Source organism: Diabrotica virgifera, chromosome 1 (genome assembly GCF_917563875.1).
Source record: "Diabrotica virgifera virgifera chromosome 1, PGI_DIABVI_V3a".
NCBI lineage: Eukaryota > Metazoa > Arthropoda > Insecta > Coleoptera > Chrysomelidae > Diabrotica > Diabrotica virgifera.
Window position 1 is genome coordinate 98,837,750 of NC_065443.1, and position 13,183 is coordinate 98,850,932.

Consider the following 13,183-nt stretch of genomic DNA (forward strand, 5'->3'; position numbering starts at 1 on the left):
CAAAGTGCATTTGTCAGACAGGTATCCGTCCATTCGAATATATGCCAGGTTATCTTGGTACAGTTTGCTAATAAGGTGGGTCAAGTGTTTAGGTACACCCATTGTCGTCAATATGTTCCATAGTTTGTCCCATCTAACATTATCAAAGGCCTTTGTATAATCGACGAAACATATAAATATCGGGATCTGGTATTCTCTGGCTTTTTCTATGATGTTTCTTACATTAAGGATTTGTTCTCTAGCTCTAGTACCTCTGCCCTTTACAAATCCAGCCTACTCAGGTGCTATTTGCCAACTTATGAAGTTTTCTAGACGCCGTTGCAGTATGTAGAGGATCACCTTACTGGCGTGTGATATTAGAGCTAATAGCCTGTAGTTGTTACAATTATTTGTTGAACCTTTCTTATGAAGAGGTATGATTATGGTCTTTCTCCAATCCTCAGGCCAGACGCCTGTGTGCCATATTTCATTAAACAATCGATGTAATATTTTCACTCCGCATTCCGGAAGATGCTTCAAGACGTCTGCAGTAATGAGATCATATCCTACTGCTTTGTTTAACTTAAGTCTTTTTAAAGCGAATTCCACCTCGGAAAAAAGTATGTCAGGTTCAGATTCAAAACTAGTGTGGTGTGTCTCTGTTGAAGGAGACTGGAATGTGGAGGTCTGGCAGTCAGGTACAAACGGGGTGTCCGCTGGCATCTGGTCCGTATTGGCGTATAAAGACTTACAATACGCCCTCCAAACATCAATAACCTCGTCCAAATCCGTCTGAACATTACCTTCATCATCTTTTATAGACCAAGATTTCTGCTTGAATTTACGTGTGAGTAGTCTGACTTTATCAAAGAGTTCTTTGGTGTTATTTATGTCGGCATGTAGTTGAATTTCTCTGCAGATTTTCTCTATATGTTTGTTTTTGAACTCATTACAGGCGTACAAAGTAAACACACTTTTTTTTTCGTGCAGTCGATATTTTCCGAGTTAAATGGAAAATAGTGACTAAGTATATAATTATATTTATTATTAACTTTTTAACATAAATAGATAAATGTACAGAAATAAAAATAAAGACAATTAAATTTTATACCGTTTTGATATCTTTGCTTTTTGTGCTACAATCAGCATTTAAGGACCTACGTACCTATGTGACAAGCATAACGAGACACATCAGCTGCAAACCATAAGTAAAAACTTACCTAAAACCTTAAATATTGATTTTAGCAAAAAATGTTAAACAAATCAAAATTATATAAAATATAAGTCTCTCCATTTTTGTTTATGTACAATAATCATGTCGTTAAGTTGATAATAAACGAGATAATTCTAAAATTGTGCTTCCCTCCCCTTCTACCCACCCCCTTAACTCGGAAAATATTTACCACACAAAAAATTGTAAAAAATAAGTGATATAAATTACATTTGAAACTACAGTTGAGTCCCTGAATCTTTACCCGTGCGTCGTCATTTAAAGCACACGAAATAACTGGATAATAAGTCGGAAATTGAAATTTACTAAACGCAACAGCAAGTGACTTAAAGATAAGTTGAACATGGCGGAGATATAGAGCAACAACGGTATTCCTTTAAAATCAAGATGGCGGCTAACACAACGGCGGAATTTAACCGCGATTTTAAATTTACACTACTATTGACTCCCCCCTAAAGATTAGACAAATAAAATTTTGGTCAGCTTGCCATGCAAGGCCACATGCTATGGAATATATAAATAAATATTGTAACAAATAAAGTTCTTTTTAAAAAATTAAATAATAGTGCAGTCACTAAAGGTGGATATGAGCTATTACCTCCGATTTCGTTGAACCTTCATCGATTTGCATGAAAATTGGTGAGTGGTTAGAGGATATCTTAAGGAACAAAGGTGACATGGTGCCAACTTGAGCTTTTACCCTGGGAGTGGATGTCACCCCTCTCGGGGGTGAAAACTATTTTATTAAAAGTAACTCCACAATTCGATAGAGGTACAAATTCTAAGCAAAATTTGTTATATAAAGTTATTGATTTAAATGAATACTTTTTGAGTTATTAAAGATCAAAATATTTTATGCATTTACATGCATTTTTCGTGAGAAAAACGCATGTTTTAACCGATTTTTCATAAATAACTCAAAAATTATAAGTTTTTACAAAAAAGTTATTATTGCCAGAATTGAAGGTAATAAAAATGAAATAAACTCCTTACTAGAAACACCTTTTAGTGTTAACTTTAAATGAGTTAAACGTAATTGAATGTATATATTTTTCGGCCAGTACCCAAATCTAAGTATTCAAGCTTAAATAATGGGAAAATGATGCATTTTAGAACATAAACTTATGAAACATTTCTTAAAGTGTTTATAAATATCTATCAAATGAGCCCCCGAAGAAGTTGATAGCATTAAAATTAATGCTTCAATTTTTTTTTTCAAAATTCACCTTTTAAAAATTTTTCCAAAAAAATGTTACTGTTTTCTCTTAAATAACTCCGTTAACTTTTACGATCTCAGGTTTACGTAAAAACCATTTAAAAGTTAATTCGAAGGGCTATTAAACTACGTTAAACCTAATCTTTTAAACCCCCCACTTTTCTAAAACTAAAATGTTAAATGACCCCGTTTACATGATTCTCGCAGCAAAATTTTAGCTTTAAACCACTTTATCTCGGTTATTCTTTTTCCTACAGAAATAGTAAAACAGGTAAAATATTTGATACAGAAAAAATTAAAATTTGGTTAAATATCATTTTTTAGGTATGTTAAGTATTTTGGAGTTATTTTCAAAAGAAAATATTGGAAACTACGATAATTTTAAAAATTCTGATTTTTTAATTATATCTTTTTTTGAAAAATGTGCTTTCTAAACTGGTCAAAATTATTGAAATTATTACTTATGCTAATATAAACCCTTATTGTAAGAATTACAATAGATTTTAATTTTTGAGAAAATAGCGTATGCTTTATTTTTCACTTTTTCCTAAAAAAATCGAAAGGGTTCTCTTATTTTCATCATAACTTACTTAATATTGATGCTATTAACATCTTCTGGAGCTTATTTGATCGGTACTCCGAAGTACTTTGACAAAATATATTTTATAAAATGCATTGTTTTCTCGTTATTGAGGAATATTTAGATTTGAGTACTCGTCGAAAAAAATATACATTCAATTACCCATAACTCACTTTGAATTAACAATAGTTTAGTTCTTTAAGTGAGCAGTGTATTCAGTTTTTTATTATCTTCAATTTTGTAACAACAATAATAACAAGTTTTTTGTAAAATCTAATTAGTGTAGGAAACAGAGGATGAACCTTGCAAAATGGACACAAGTCCGGTTTTATTTTTTTTCTGGCATATCAAGGGGTGCTTATTATAAGACTAACTTTTTCTGAAAAAATTTCGCCCCGGAACCCCCCTTTTCACCCCTTCAAAGGGGATAATTTGTGGTTTTTGCGGAACGTAGCCCTTCCTGTACCTTTTACACAAAATTTTTTTTATAGAAATATGAAGAGGACTATATTTTCTACGATTTATTTCTGACAGCATCTCTCTATCATCCACCGTTTAGCAAGGGTGGTGCCCCAAAGTTGACAAGTTTTTAAAAAAGATGTATTAAAAAAATATATTTTTCCCTTACTGTAACGGAAATTAAAAAGAAATTCTGCGGAGATTATTCACAAATAGATGATTGATTTTTTGGTATAGGTTTCACTTAAGGGTAATTGCCCTTTTTTTAATTACAGGGTGTTACATTTTAAAAAACCCCTTTTTATACCATCTGAACCGTTTATGCTAGAGTAAAAAGACTTTCAGCAATTGCCCATGTACTGGTGTTATTTACAAATTTGTATAATGCACCGCCATTTTTTCCCCGAAACCACCCAAAAAAAAAAGAATTAATAAATAAAGTGATTTTCTTGGAATCCTTCACACACAATGCCCTTCATTAATATGCTTCATATATCATTTTGTGCACGTTATTATTACCCATGCATGGACACTAAAAGCGATTTCCTAGTGCAACCCCTGTAGCCAAAAAAAAATAAATAAATTGGGGGTTGAAATTTTTTTTTGTTTTTTTGCTTTTTGATCCATATGGGCATATGCTTCATCAATAGTGCTTTTCAAAAATATATATGGTTATTGCAACATCCCTGCGGAAACCACCCCTATCCTTGAAAATATACTGCAGAAACTACCCCTATACCTTGGCGAGCATGTTTTTACGATTTTCTCATTACCTATTCATTTTCTTAAACAAAACTTATACAAGGTTAAAGACCACTATTTACTCTAAAAATTAGGTCCTATTCATTTTTTTTTCGTTTAAGCAACCGTTACGGCACAGTGGCGCCGTAAACCTCATATATGCTTTGGCGGGCTCCAGTTTTTGTTTTTTTTTTCGTCATCTGTTCGTTTTATTGATAAAGTACTTATGTAAAATAAAACAACACAGTGTAACCTACAAATCATGACCTATGCACATTTTACATTCTTTGCTCCCCAAAGCCACAGTGGTGGCCCAAAATAAATTTTTTCATATTTTCGCCACCTACACGCATTTTATTGCGTTAATGCTACCTTAATAGCACAATATTCACCCCTAAGTGGTCGCTAAGCAGTGGCGGATCCAGGGAGGGGTGATGGGGGCGATCACCCCACCCCTCTTAAACCAAGTGATATTATATTTGAAGATTATAAAAATATTCATTTATTTTTATAGAAATACTTATATTATATTAATATTATTTTTATAAGAATGACTTTTTATGCTCTAGCGACAGTGGCGGATCCAGCATCGTTAAGAGGGGGTGCCAATTGGTTAAATTTCTATAAAAATAAATGAATATTTTTATAATCTTTGAATATAATATCACTTGGTTTGAGAGGGGGGAGGTGATCACCCCCATCACCCCTCCCTGGATCCGCCACTGCTTAGCGACCACCTAAGGGTAAATATTGTGCTATTAAGGTAGCATTAATGCAATAAATTGCGTGTAGGTGGCGAAAATATGCAAAAATTTATTTTGGGCCACCACTGTGGCTTTGGGGAGCAAAGAATGTAAAATGTGCATAAGTCATAATTTGTAGGTTACACTGTGTTGTTTTATTTTACATAAGTACTTTATCAATAAAACGAACAGATGACGAAAAAAAAAACAAAAACTGGATCCCGCCAAAGCATATATGAGGTTTACGGCGCCACTGTGCCGTAACGGTTGCTTAAACGAAAAAAATGAATAGGACCTAATTTTTAGAGTAAATAGTGGTCTTTAACCTTGTATAAGTTTTGTTTAAGAAAATGAATAGGTAATGAGAAAATCGTAAAAACATGCTCGCCAAGGTATAGGGGTAGTTTCTGCAGTATATTTTCAAGTATAGGGGTGGTTTCCACAGGGATGTTGCAATAACCATATATATTTTTGAAAAGCACTATTGGTGAAGCATATGCCCATATGGATCAAAAAGCAAAAAACAAAAAAAAATTTTCAACCCCCCATTTTATTTATTTTTTTTTGGCTACAGGGGTTGCACTAGGAAATCGCTTTTAGTGTCCATACATGGATAATAATAACGTGCACAAAATGATATATGAAGCATATTAATGAAGGGCATTGTGTGTGAAGGATTCCAAGAAAATCACTCTATTTATTAATTCTTCTTTTTTTTTGGGGTGGTTTCGGGGAAAAAATGGGGGTGAATTATACAAATTTGTAAATAACATCAGTACATGGGTAATCGCTGAAAGTCTTTTTACTCTAGCATAAACGGTTCAGATGGTATAAAAAGGGGTTTTTTAAAATGTAACACCCTGTAATTAAAAAAAGAGCAGTTATCCTTAAGTGAAACCTATACCAAAAAATCAGTCAATTATTTTTGAATAACTGCCGCAGGATTCCTTCTTAATTTCCGTTACAGTTAGGGAAAAATATATTTTTTTTAAAAACATCTTTTTTAAAAACTTGTCACCTTTAGGGCGCCATCCCCGCTAAACGGTGGATGATAGAGAGATGCTGTTGGAAATAAATCGTAGAAAATATAGTCCACTTCATATTTCTATAAAAGTAATTTTTTGTAAAAGGTACAGGAAGGGCTACGTTCCGCAAAAACCACAAATTACCCCCTTTAAAGGGGTGAAAAGGGAGCTTCCGGGGCGAAATTTTTTCAGAAAAAGTTAGTCTTATAATAAGCACCCCTTGATATACCAGAAAAAAAATTAAACCGAACTTGTGTCCATTTTGCAAGGTTCAACCTTTGTTTCCTGCACTAAATAGTTTTTGAGTTATATGTGAAAAACAGCTTTAAAACATGCATTTTTTACGAAAAAATATATTTTTGATCTTTAATAACTCACAAAATATCGATTTAAATTAATAACTTTAATATAACAAATTTTGCTTATCATTTGTCCCTGTATCGATTTATGTTATTATTTTTAATAAAATAATTTTCACCCCCGAGGAGGGGTGGCAACCAGGGTACCACCCCCAGGGTAAAAGCGCAAGTTGGCATCATGCCACCTTTGTTCCTTGACGTATTTTCTAACTACTCACCAATTTCCATGAAAATCGATGGAGGTTCAACGAAATCGGAGGTGAAAACCTTCAGTTACTGCACTAAAAGTAATTAGGGATATAACATAATATTATGTACAGCAAAAACAGCCACTAGTCAAGTATTACCCATTACTTTTCCTCATACCTCTCTCAAAACTGTATGTTAATTTTTTACGTTATGAACACCAAATATATCACTTCTTTTATACCACACATGTCACATGTCAGTTTCACTGCAAAACTGAAAGAGAACGGCCGCCAGCTGTTGATGTTACTTTTAAAATAAAATTTTTAATTAAAAATTAGAGTGCATGCTACTGACTCGGTGCTTAGTTGTAAAATAAACTGGTAAAATGCGGTAATGGGACAACTGGTAGTGAAGAAGTAGGAACATACGTTTCTGTCGCGTTTATTTTTATATTACTATTTAGGAAGGTTGAGGGAAATAATAGTTTAATTCAGAAACGTAGAACTAAGTTGCAGAAATCGTGAAATAGTTTGTCTAGACATAATACGCCATAACCTTTAAGTATAATTAGGAAAATTAAGAAAAGAAATCTGAAGAAAGAGAGTAGGTTTTATGCAGAAGTATAAATAAATAAAAGTTAAAGTACTCTGTGGTAGTCGTGAGGTTTTCGGTATATAATATTTATTGTTTGTTATGCATTAAAATATTCGATAGCAGAATATACCATATTAATAGCGCATAGTCTGCAAGATTTACAATTATCCTTCATCGACCAAGTCGTAACAATGAGTGAAGAATACGGACTGAAATTGAACATTACGAAGACGTATATATATATATATATATATATATATATATATATATATATATATATATATATATATATATATATATATATATATATATATATATATATATATATATATATATATATATATATATATATATATATATATATATATATTGTCATAGATAAAGAAAAGCAGAGAGGAAAAAGAAGAAAATCTAATTATCTAATTGTATGATAATTTCTATTACGTTAAAATAGTTTTTTTTTAATATTTAATTTTTTCATTCACCCTGTAAAATAGATACCGATTTCAATTACCCAGTATTGTGTTGTAAGATATAAGTTTTTTTTTTTATAATGTTAAAATAATTCTATGAATTTTGGACAAATGCGTCAGTGCGGTTACATTCAATAGACAGTATTTCTAAGAACAATTAGCGGCAAAAGCGTTTGGAGGCATTGATATATGACGTAGTAAGGATATTTGTTTGGACGAATGGAACTGAAGGGAGGATATAGTTTGAAGGATGTCAGATTTTTTTTTGGTTGACAAGAAAAGAACGAGAGTGAGGGTGTGTTTTAGAGAGCTGAAATAGAAGGTACTGTTGAAGAATTAGTAACAAGTGTCGGTCTTCGTAAATTAAAAAGCCTTATAGGTGCCCGTATATAAAAAGCACAAAGTAAAAATGTTATTTTTGGAAGTCAAAAGAAAATTCAATGTCAAGTGAAAGCAGCTGTACTAAGGTATCCAAAATACATTTTTCTCTCCGTCAATAGTCTCTGTTTGCCACACTTTTGGTTTTCTTTGGTTGCATCGACCTCTATGTGGAGACTCAAGTGAAATGGGACATAAACTTTTTCGTGATTTTTAAATTGACATAAACTTTTACAGAAACCTTTTCGTGATTTTTAAATTGACTTTTGTTTACTAGTTATAATTTAATTTGTATTCATACTGGGTAATTTTGATTTCAAAATAATTTGCGGTATTTTTCAGAATTGTTTTCATTATTTTGCACAAGCATTTCTAGATTCATAGATTGTTTGTTTTCACAGTTTATTCTATTATTAAACATTTGTGTTTGAATTATTTGGTATAATTAATTTTTCTTTAATATACGTTTATATTTTATTTTTTTTTATTTTTATTTTTCCATGAGTTTTTTCTGAGTATTGGTTTTGCATTTCTGCGATTGGATGATGTAAAACCCTGAGATAAATTTATTAAATTGAGCTAGTCCAATCAAAGTAGATATCAATAAGTAGAATCGAAACAATATTGTCGCCCAAGCGTGTGAGGCAAAAGCAGAAACACCAATACCCAGACAAAGTGTACTGGAAAATATATAAATTCTTACAGGATTTTTCTAATTTTTTTTCTCTCTGCCAAATTTAGACAAAGTATTTTTGATTTTTATTATTCAAACCTTTTTCGCTTTGAATAATCTTGGAACAATTTTTTTACATAACTAGATATTTTTATTTGATCAACATTCTTGTAGAATAGGCAAAGTTAATAGTTCGGTTGGTTTGTACGTTCACATTGTTAAGTCCAGAAAAAGGAAAGAAAATGGAGACAAGACTCAACAAAAAACAAAAGGAAACAGAAGAACGTTATAGTGAGGAAGGAATAGAAAATGTAGACGAAGAAATTAGTATTACAGAAACAACAATCAAGGAGAGTACCACAGAAATGTCAACAATGGATAGGATATTACAAATGCTACAAAGACAGGAAGAAAACAGTAAAAAACAAGCAGAAAGAATAGAAAAACTTATAGACGAAAACAGTAAACGACAAGATCTAGGTTTTAAACAAATGGAGCAGAGACTAGAACAGCATAAAGAGGAGGTACAAATGTATTTACAGCAGATTAAACATGAAGTAGAGCAGAAAACAAAGGAAATTAGCCAAAATTTAGAAAAACTTACCAAGAAACTACATAATTTGGAGAAACATGTAGAAGGTAGAGAAGAGGAAATAGAGGATAGATTTAAAAAAATGGATAAGAAACTATTGGAAGTAAAAACACAACATAATACTGGAGAAAGAAGGCAACTAATTATACACAATGGAGCAGAAAATAAGGTCCAATTTGGCGGGGATATAAAGAAACAGCACCCAGTCCCGTTTATTAGGATGCTTAAAAATAAAAAACAAGGATATGAAGAGTTTGAAGAGGTTAAGGATATGATAAGGAATCATTTTAAGGATGGAGCAGCATTATGGTTCGAGAGTAAGCAAAATGAGTTACAAGATTGGGAAGAATTTGAAAGAAAATTTTTGAGATATTATTGGGGAAAAGAGAAACAGATGGTCGTGAATAGTGAACTACAAAATGGGAAATATGATGAAAAACTAGGAATGTCCGAAGAGAAATATGCATTACAAGTATACGCTAGTGGGCAATATTTAAATTATAAATATTCGGAAGAACAGCTAGTTGAATTGATAGCAAGACATTTTGACAATACAATGGAAGACTATGTCACCTTGCAAGGATATAGGGACATGGACAGTTTATGCCAGTTCTTAGTTGTAAGAGAGGCTCGAAGAAAAGAAAGGACACGTAGGCAAACGGAAAACAATGGGAACAACCAAACAAACCGAACACAAAACTACAGACCGTCTCGTAATGAAAATACATACCGATACAATGGATATAGGGATAACGAAGGACAAAGATATACAAACAATTTTCATCAAAATAGATATGAGCAGAATAGAAATGGATATCAGCAAAATAGATTTCAAAACAATGGGAGAAATTATAACAGTCAACCATGTCAGCCAAATACAGGAAGGGAAAATTTTAACAGAGGAAACCAATATAACAACCACAATGGACAAGGAAGAGAACAAAACAGAGAAATAAACAATCTAAGTTTAATCAGAGAAGGAGAAGATGAACAAGGACACCAAGAAATAGACAATCTGAAAGTAGAAAGCAATAGAGCAGGGCCGTCTTTTCGGGAGAGCACTCACTAAAAACAGGAATAAAATCAAATTCAGGAATATATACTCACCCTAGGGAATTTATCACTTTAGCAAAAAAAAAGGTTGAATACGGGCGCAATAATTTGGTTATGGTACAGGGGTATATTAAAAATAAAAAGTTGGATATCCTTTTGGAAAATGGTTCAGAGGTATCATTAGTTAATAAACAATTGATAAAGGATTTAGGACTAAATTCTCAAAAGTATAATATTTCTCGAATAAGGTTAGTGAGTGCTAATTCAAAAAAGATTTCGACTACGAATGAGGCTATTGGTTTGACATTGAGATTTAAAAATAGAGAATATTTGATAAATTGTTTTATAATTGAGGACATGGAATGTCCTTATATTGTCATTGGAATGGATGAATTGGATAAGTATGGAACGGAAATTAATTTTGAAAACAACTATATAAAATTTGGAGAGGACATACTGGAAGAAGGTTTAAAGGAAACAGAAGATGAACATGAAGTTAGTACAGCGCCGAATAAGGTGTGTACATCAATGACTAACAAGCAAGATGAAAATAAAGAGGAGAAGGAAGAAGAAGACACAGGAAATGAAGTAAATGTTTTAACAACAAATTTTAAATCTAATAAAATGAGAAGTGTGGCATCGCAAACGATGTACACCGATGAAAGAAAAGAGGGGAAGAAGAGGAGGAGAAGAAATAGGAAGAAAAGAAGTGTAACACCGATACAGGTGGACACAATTGTAGGACCTGAAGAGAAAGAAGAGGAAGAAGAAAATTTAAATGTCAGTACTGCGCCGAAAATGGTGTGTACAAACATGACAAAAAAAGAAGTTGAAATATTGGATGAGGAAGAAACTGTAGTTTTTGGAGAAGAAGAATCGGAGGAGAATGAGAACAAAGTTGAGTTCAATATGTGTATAAAATCAAGGAATTTCGAAAAGGAAGAAGAGACATCAATAATAGTCTGTGGAGAAGAAATGGCGCATGACTTAAAAAAATTATTGGCAGAACATGCGGGAGAAATCAAAACTGAAAATAGAGTAGCGACAAAATACGAACACACAATCAAAAGGAAAAACTTATCTAATTTCTGCTCGAAGACATATTCTAATCCGTGTAAATATAGAAAATATGTAGGTCATGAAATAGATAACAGGTTGAGGGATAAAATAATTGAAAGATGCCATTCACAACACATAAATCTAGTAGTCATTATGAAACAAAGTAATGGGGGCATAAGTATTTATCTAGGAGTCCGTAATTGGAATTTATGTACAGTTTACTTGAGTAATTTGGGTCTGAAAAAAATTCTTTTCTTTTCAATCTCGATTTTTATTCATACCCAAGGTCGGGGAAGTTGTCATAGATAAAGAAAAGCAGAGAGGAAAAAGAAGAAAATCTAATTATCTAATTGTATGATAATTTCTATTACGTTAAAATAGTTTTTTTTTAATATTTAATTTTTTCATTCACCCTGTAAAATAGATACCGATTTCAATTACCCAGTATTGTGTTGTAAGATATAAGTTTTTTTTTTATAATGTTAAAATAATTCTATGAATTTTGGACAAATGCGTCAGTGCGGTTACATTCAATAGACAGTATTTCTAAGAACAATTAGCGGCAAAAGCGTTTGGAGGCATTGATATATGACGTAGTAAGGATATTTGTTTGGACGAATGGAACTGAAGGGAGGATATAGTTTGAAGGATGTCAGATTTTTTTTTGGTTGACAAGAAAAGAACGAGAGTGAGGGTGTGTTTTAGAGAGCTGAAATAGAAGGTACTGTTGAAGAATTAGTAACAAGTGTCGGTCTTCGTAAATTAAAAAGCCTTATAGGTGCCCGTATATAAAAAGCACAAAGTAAAAATGTTATTTTTGGAAGTCAAAAGAAAATTCAATGTCAAGTGAAAGCAGCTGTACTAAGGTATCCAAAATACATTTTTCTCTCCGTCAATAGTCTCTGTTTGCCACACTTTTGGTTTTCTTTGGTTGCATCGACCTCTATGTGGAGACTCAAGTGAAATGGGACATAAACTTTTTCGTGATTTTTAAATTGACATAAACTTTTACAGAAACCTTTTCGTGATTTTTAAATTGACTTTTGTTTACTAGTTATAATTTAATTTGTATTCATACTGGGTAATTTTGATTTCAAAATAATTTGCGGTATTTTTCAGAATTGTTTTCATTATTTTGCACAAGCATTTCTAGATTCATAGATTGTTTGTTTTCACAGTTTATTCTATTATTAAACATTTGTGTTTGAATTATTTGGTATAATTAATTTTTCTTTAATATACGTTTATATTTTATTTTTTTTTATTTTTATTTTTCCATGAGTTTTTTCTGAGTATTGGTTTTGCATTTCTGCGATTGGATGATGTAAAACCCTGAGATAAATTTATTAAATTGAGCTAGTCCAATCAAAGTAGATATCAATAAGTAGAATCGAAACAATATATATATATATATATATATATATATATATATATATATATATTGTTTGAGTTATAACATATATATATATATATATATATACAGGGTGGTGAATCGTCAAACGGGCCATAGGAAACTCAATGGGAAATTCTAAACTGTTGAATTCCTGCTTCCCTAAATATTTTACATCAAAAGTCATGGGAAACTATTTGTAGAGGACTGAAATCTGTATCGAACACAAATGTTAAAATTGTCCTACGAATTAAACGTACTCCAAAATTTTGCAAAAATATAATACATTTTTCAGGCTACCCCTAAAAGTCAGGCCACACGTATTGCAAGAATATATTATGACATAATGTTGCGTTTGGGCATATTGACGTTTCTGATATTTGACAATTATTTGAATTGCCAAAATATTATTTATTTTGTGATTTATTGTTTAAAAAATAAAGTTGATT

The 13,183-nt window shown here is 31.7% G+C and overlaps 1 protein-coding gene across 1 annotated transcript in view; it reads left to right on the forward strand.

Annotated features, from left to right (window-relative positions):
- LOC114340452 (CD166 antigen homolog) overlaps window positions 1–13,183 on the forward strand; it is an 827,535-nt gene that overhangs the window by 589,137 nt on the left and 225,215 nt on the right. The gene's annotated exons all lie outside the window — the stretch shown is intronic.